Below are 6,000 nucleotides of genomic sequence, written 5' to 3' on the forward strand. Positions count from 1 at the left end.
TGCCATGGTTCACTTCATTAATCCTCCGCCTGTGGTGCCGGCATCCCATATGATCCCTGGGTTCTAGTTCCAGACTAGCTCTCTGCTGTGGCCCAGGAACACAATGGAGGGTGACCTAAGTGCTTGGGCCTCTGCACCTGCATGGGAGACCAAGAGGAAGCACCTGGCTCCTGCCTTCAGATAGGCATAGTTCCAGCCATAGCAGCCATTTGGGGGGTGAACCAATGGAAGGAAAACATTTCTCTCTCTCTCTCTCTCTCTCTCTCTCTCTCTCACTGTTTGACTGTCAAATAAATAAAAAAAAAATAAATAAGCCTTTGTGTGCTTCTGATGTGGAGCCTCCAGCCCCAGGGAGAGCCTTGGAGCAGACACACGCTGGGTATCCACGTGTGCTCACGTCACACAGAGGAACACGAGGCCGCACAGTGAAAGGCAGCTTCCCTTTCACCAGGCAGACAGCATAGGGAGTACATGGAAGGCAGCCTGAGCCAGAGCCCATGTGGCTGAGCCAGACCCACAGGGGCCTCCTGGCCTCTGCAGAGCCAGCGCTGAGCACGACCGGCCAGGTGCTGCTGACAGTGACCCTGGGTCTCCCAGGGCTGGGCGTCCTGGCCATCAGCAGTGCTGGGAGCTGCGGGCCTGTGGCTGCTCCGGCCCCACATGTGCTGTCTCTGCCCTTACTGCCAGCACTAGCCTGGAGTTACCAGCATGCGGATGAGGTGCTTGTCCGGAGGAGTCACAGTGATCTGTCTGAAGCCCTGGTCAGTGTCCAGGACAGGGCCCTGGGTTCTGCTGTAGACAGTCTGAGCTAGGCTGGCTTGAGGTCCAGTTGTCTGCTGGCCACTGCCATCCCCTCCATCCCAGGAGGGCCCCCTGGTGCCAACACCTAACGTACCAGGGAGTAGGAACAGGAAGAACGTGGGAGGGGACAGCAGGGGTGGGCAATGAAGGGATGGGGCCTTTCTGGGACAGGAGGTTGCACCACTGGTGTCGCTCCCCCTCTTCATGGAGGAACGACACAGGACCCTGCACTGTTCTTTTGTCTGCTCGGCCCTCCCCGGGTTTGCTGCTGGTTCTTCCCGGGTTGGCTACTGTCTCTTCCACCTCCGTGGAAGGGCGGTTCCCCCTGCCACTTTCCCCACTTCTACAGGGGAGCGGCACACCGCCGGCCGGCTCTCTCGGGGGCTGCACAGGTGTTCCTTCAGATAGATGTTCCCCTTAGATGTTCCTAGTGCATGTTGTCTCTCTCCTCCTTTATAGTCCTCTTCCACCAATCCCAACTCTGCTACCCACACACCGAGTACGCTGCTCTCCTCCAATCAGGAGCAGGTCCTACAGTTTATTGGTTGAACTGGAGGCAGCTGTGTAGAAGCTGTTTCTCCCTTCTCAGCGCCATATTGTGGGAGAGCAGATGCATAGAATAAGTCTTAATTCCAGTAACTTAGTCTAGTCCAAGTTGCTCCCCACACACTGGCAATTCCAGTTCAGGTCATTGCAGGGGCAGCCCCTGAGTATGGGGACCTCAGGAAGATGGAGAGGCCATGATGGGGCTCCCTGTGCCACCTTGTGTTCATAGAGAAAGGCTTTCACAGTTGGGCTGTAATAAAATTGCAGAGGAAGAAAGGAGGGGCAGGAGGTGCAGGTTGCCTGGGACTTGGGACCGTTACGGCAGGTGGCAGAGGGCCCTGGCACCCCTGGTTCCGGGGCAGTTCTGCCAGAGCCCTGCCCTCTTCACCTGGGCCCTGGGGAGAACACAGGCCCCACTTCTGGTGACCTGTAATGAAGCCAGGGCTGAGGACCCTGACCCCTGCCACAGCAGAGCCCCTTGGGATTGGCTGGCAGGCTTCTGTGATGTCACAGTCACTGAGGATGCGCACTCTGGGCTGGGAGGCGACCAGTGTCCAGTAGTGCATCTACTGCCCAACTGACCAGGTGTTGGTAGCGTAGGCAGTAGGCACATTTGAGAGAATCCAATGGATTCACGACGGAGGTGAGTGGGACTGGCTCTCTGCATGGCCTGTGATGCGGGGATGGTTGTGCCCAGGTGGTCGACACTGGTCTCCCATGCTGATTTCCATGGGTGATGAGTCTGTGCCTGTGTGTTAACACCATGGGAGTAGACCCTTGGCCCTGGGACTCAGAGCGGTTCTCAAAGAAGGGCTGGAGTAGCGCGCTGGAGGGGTCTGGTCTGTGTACTGTGGTCACGTGCTGTGGGTGGGAAGGGCCCCAGCACTCAGGCTCACCTTGTGCTCCCTCAAGCCCCACTGTCAGAGGTGATCTCTGCGGCCGGGTAGCCACAGCTCTCAGCAGTGCACGCGGGCCCATGGCTCACCTGAGATGGAGGGCAGCTCCAGAGTGCCCTGTAAGAAGTGGCGGCTAATTCACAGACTCAGCGTTTCCCAGCACCTGCCCAGCCCCTGTCTCCCAGGACTCAGATGAGGCCCCACGATGTCTCTTGAGGTTGACGGGAGGGACTCGAAGTCTTGCCAGACGTCCAGATGCCCTGAGCAGTGCTGCTGAGCTGGCCTCTGCCTTTACTCCTAGCCACCCCTAAAAGAGAACTCAGTGCCTGGGTGTTTAGGTGGCACAGGAAGCCAGAGTGGGCTTTCAGGAGACCTCTGCTGAAATCCGGAATGAGGAGCACCTGATGCTTTGGGAAGAGGCTTTCTCAGAAACCCTTCAAGCACATTGGAGGGCACTGTGCTAAAGTTGGAGGGAAGTCCTGGCCCACTCTGTGTGGCAATAGCAAAATACCTGAAGCTGTGTTGCTTAGAAAATGAAAGTTCACTTTGGCTTCTGGCTTGACCAGCCTGAGAGCGTGGCATGGGCACCAGCTTCTGGTGAGGGCTTCATGGCAGAGGTCATCACCCTGCAGGAGCCCTAGTGAGATGGCGGAGAGGAGGACCAGGCCCTGTCCCTGATAACAACCCCAGGGCAGGCAAAGTGGGGAAGACACCACTGGGACACCTGCATCTTATACTGCACCACCCGGGGTCCATCCCCAGCCTCGGCTCCTGAGTCCAGCTTCTTACACACGTGCACCCTGGGAGGCAGTGAGGATGCTTCAAGTATTGGGTTCCTGCCACCCATGTGGGAGATTGGGGTTGAGATCCAGCTGCAGCCACTGGCAACTGAAGGCCTCTGGGGAGAACAGTGGATGGAAGCAACCACCCCCCAAGATCCATGAATTAAAAATTTGTAACAACCCTCTGATAATAAGGAAACATTTGTAGCAACAACAATGGGAACTAATCCCTATGCACCCTAACCCACCCCAGAAGACGAGCCTCAGTCCATTCAGGAGCTGGGATGGGGCCCATGATTTCCTTCACCCCCAGTGAAGGAACATACAACCTGGAGAACACTAACCCTAGGGAATCTGAAGAAGGAAAGCCCAGGAGAGAAAGAAAAACCCATGGGCATCTTCCACCCAATTAAGAATAGTTGACTGCTGAAGCTGGGTGATCCCCACTCATCATTCATTGTGTTATTTTACAGGACTTTGTGAATCTCCAAAAGAGTGTACAATGAAATTTAAAAGAGGAGAAGCTGAGTGGGGAGGGGGGAATAAAAGAATAAATGTCACTCCCCCTCTTCATGGAGGAACGACACTAAAACCTGCCTAGGTTTTCTATCCGAGTCACGGCACCATTATGTCGCTCCCCCTCTTCACGGAGGAACGACACAGGACCCTGCATTGTTCTTTCGTCTGCTCGGCCCTCCCCGGGTTTGCTGCTGGTTCTTCCCGACCCTTTGCTGGTTGGCTACCGACCCTTTCATCTCCGTGGAAGGGCGGTTCCCCCTGCCACTTTCCCCACTTCCACGGGGGAGCGGCACACCACCGGCCGGCTCTCTCGGGGGCTGCTCAGGTGTTCCTCTTAGATGTTCCTGGTGCATGTTGTCTCTCTCCTCCTTTATAGTCCTCTTCCACCAATCCCAACTCTGCTACCCACACGCCGAGTACACTGCTCTCCTCCAATCAGGAGCAGGTCCTGCTGTTTATTGGTTGAACTAGAGGCAGCTGTGTAGAAGCTGTTTCCTCCTCTCCCAGCGCCATATTGTGGGAGAGCAGATGCATAGAATAAGTCTTAATTCCAGTAACAGTCTAGTCCGAGTTGCTCCCCACAAATAAGTAAAACCCAAGTCTTCCTGGACAGCACCTCTGGACATGACACAGCTGTGCACTCATTCACACTCCACAGGGGAGGCCAGCAGGTGTGTGGGTGACCAGGGCCCTGGACACTGTGATCTCCATGCCAGGGTAAAGGAAGTGGGCAAAGAAGCAGAGAAACGGGCCCTTGAAGGGAAAAGAACAGACTGTGGCCCCAAGGTGGCAGCCTAGGGGCAGTGTGGGGCCCAGGACCAAAGGGGTTCTGGGGGAGGGCTGAGCCACTTTCCCCAGGGGGAGCACCCTGGCTATCAGCACTACAGGGAGCTGCGGGCCTGTGGCTGCTCCTGCCCGGCATATGCTGTCCATGTCCTTATGGTCAGCAGCAGCCCGGTGTTACCAGCATGCGGCTCAGGTGCTGGTGCCCAGGAGTTCTCAGTGCTCTGTGCCTGAAGCCCTCCCTGGTCAGTGTCAGGACAGGGCCCTGGCTCCCGCTCTGGACAGTCGGGGCCATGCTGGCTTGAGGTCCTATGCAGGTGGTGCTCAGCGGGCCGCTCCCCTGCCCTCCATCCCAGGAGGACCTCCTGTGTCCACCTCCTAAAACTCCTGGGAAGAAGGGCTGGAGCAGAGCAGGAGGGGTCAGCAGGGGTTGGGAGTGCTGGGGTGGGGTCTGTGGTAGGACAGGAGGCTGCAGCCCTGGGAGTCTCCGTTCAGGTCATTCAGGGGCAGCCCCGAGTGTGGGGACCTCAGGAAGATGGACAGGCCATGATGGGGCTCCCTGTGCCACCTTGCGTTCAAATAAAGAGGCTTTCACAGTTGGGCTGTAATAAAATTGCAGAGGAAGAAAGAAGGGGCAGGAGGTACAGGTTGCCTGGGACTTGGGACCGTTACGGCAGGTGGCAGAGGGCCCTGGCACCCCTGGTTCCAGGGCAGTTCTGCCAGAGCCCTGCCCTCTTCACCTGGGCCCTGGGGAGAACACAGGCCCCACTTCTGGTGACCTGTAATGAAGCCAGGGCTGAGGACCCTGACCCCTGCCACAGCAGAGCCCCTTGGGATTGGCTGGCAGGCTTCTGTGATGTCACAGTCACTGAGGATGTGCACTCTGGGCTGGGAGGCGACCAGTGGACAGTAGTGCGTCTACTGCCCAACTGACCAGGTGTTGGTAGTGTAGGCAGGAGGCACATTTGAGAGAATCAAATGGATTCACGACGGAGGTGAGTGGGACTTCTCTCTGTCTGTGCTGTGACATAGGGACTGTCACTCCCAGTAGGTGGCACTGATCTCACATGCCTATGTCCATGGATGATGCCACTGAGCCCTCAGTGGCACCCCCTGTGTGTAGGGCATGTACACAGTCGCCTCGTTTCTCACTCTGCTGTGCAATGGGTGAAAATGTGCCTTGGTGTGGTCTGTGTTGGCATGTGGGTTCAAGACTAGGTGTTCTGGTCAGTTCTTTCCTTAGGTGTGGGCAGTGGGGTCTGCTCTGCTCCCCAGAGATATGGGAGCGGGGAGTGGGGCAGGGAGACCCCTGTGCTTGGGCTGTGGTGGCTACTGAGGGTAGCCAGATGCCAAGCTGGGTGAGGAGTGTCCTGTCCAAGGGCAGGGGAACAAGCCAGGAGCTCACCATGCTGACCTGATCTGCCCCATCCCAGAGCCCTGGACCAGTCATACTCCTGGAACCGGCCACCAGGTGTCACCCGCTGTGCTTGCTGGTTTTGGTTATGTTTCTGTTATCAGTGGTCTCCAGCATCTAGAATATTTGGGGTCCCATCCATGCCCCAAAACAGGGGAGGCTAAAAGCAGTCCCATGGGCAGCCCCCTAAAAATTCTGAACAGTGGATCATGTTTCAGCCCTCTCTCTTCCTCCTAAGGTGTAAGCCAGTGGTGGAATC

Source organism: Oryctolagus cuniculus, chromosome 15 (genome assembly GCF_964237555.1).
Source record: "Oryctolagus cuniculus chromosome 15, mOryCun1.1, whole genome shotgun sequence".
NCBI classification, from domain to species: Eukaryota; Metazoa; Chordata; class Mammalia; order Lagomorpha; family Leporidae; genus Oryctolagus; species Oryctolagus cuniculus.